This window comes from Cydia splendana, chromosome 5 (genome assembly GCF_910591565.1).
Source record: "Cydia splendana chromosome 5, ilCydSple1.2, whole genome shotgun sequence".
NCBI lineage: Eukaryota > Metazoa > Arthropoda > Insecta > Lepidoptera > Tortricidae > Cydia > Cydia splendana.
In genome coordinates this window covers 20,002,352-20,003,601 of record NC_085964.1, presented here as the reverse complement: position 1 = coordinate 20,003,601, position 1,250 = coordinate 20,002,352, and the positions used below count along the sequence as shown (strand labels likewise).

Below are 1,250 nucleotides of genomic sequence, written 5' to 3'. Positions count from 1 at the left end.
TGAGTGCAGTTGCGTATGCTAAAAGGAACGTTGGAATACTGATATTGCTGAGCTTTAAAGACTGTGTTAAGCGAGACATGGCAGTGTTTGAAATCGACCACTATGCCTGGGAAGCCTTAGCTGAAGACCGTGATGGATGGCGCAAGCGTGTTGTGGAGTGGAGAAGGATATGCGACCAAGCCTGGTTTAATGCTAAAGCATCTAAAGATAGCAGAAGGTGTCGCAGAAAGCAAACCGGGACTGGAACCTCAGGTGGCATGAGCTTTATCTGCCAAAAATGTGGGAGGTCGTGCCGCTCACGCATCGGCCTCCACAGTCACCAAACCCGTTGTCTAAACAGCAATGCATAAATCTTCTGCAATAGACGGAAAGGCCTGTGATGATAGTTCTAGATAATATTTAGGTGTGAATAGGGTTACCAGACCATCAGGAATTTTCCTGAGATGTCAGAATTTTGGCCGTTTGTCAGGAATGCGGCCGGATTACGAAAATGTCCAGCAATCCGAGTTCAAATCTCGGTGGAACCTGACTTTTGTTACTCCTAGAAGTAATTTTTTGAAATTAGTACCTACTTAACTTTGTTACTGGTAGTACAATTTATTCGAAGTAATATTTCCGCGATGCTAATTAAGAATACAATAACACTAAAAATACAGGTTTCACCGAGATTTGAACTCGGATCGCTGGATTCAAAGTCCAGAGTGCTAACCATTACACCATGAAACCGTCTGTTAAAATCACCAAAATTTAAAGTAACTTGAGTAAAGTATCGGAGTTAAGGGGCGGGGAATGGTAATTTTTTGCCTATATTCTTAAATAACTTCTAAATTATTTATTATAAAATTATAAAAAAAACATATTTGAGACCCTTAAAATAAGCCCTTTCATTTAATATGTAACGCGATATGGTTTGCAAAACTTTGTTTTTTAATTTTCTTATTTTGCCTCCAAAAGTGCCCCCTATATTTAAAATTCATTTGTTTTCATTACATGTCCGTCTTTGGGTCACAGATTTGCACATGTGTACCAAATTTCAACTTAATTGGTCCAGTAGTTTTGGAGAAAATAGGCTGTGACAGACGGACAGACAGACGCACGAGTGATCCTATAAGGGTTCCGTTTTTTCCTTTTGAGGTACGGAACCCTAAAAATGTAGTCTGATAAAGTACAAGTACAGGATATGTGTAATACAAAATTACCATTTTTAGCAGTCCAAACTTTACGAAATTTACAAATGTTTACGAGTGTTT

At 38.8% G+C, this 1,250-nt stretch overlaps 1 non-coding gene across 1 annotated transcript; it reads right to left on the bottom strand.

The window, feature by feature from the left end:
• Nucleotides 1-654: 654 nt before the first annotated feature.
• On the bottom strand, nt 655-726 carry Trnaq-uug (transfer RNA glutamine (anticodon UUG)). Its single transcript has one exon. It is a non-coding gene; the product is annotated as a tRNA-Gln (tRNA).
• Between the last annotated feature and the right edge of the window lie 524 nt (nt 727-1,250).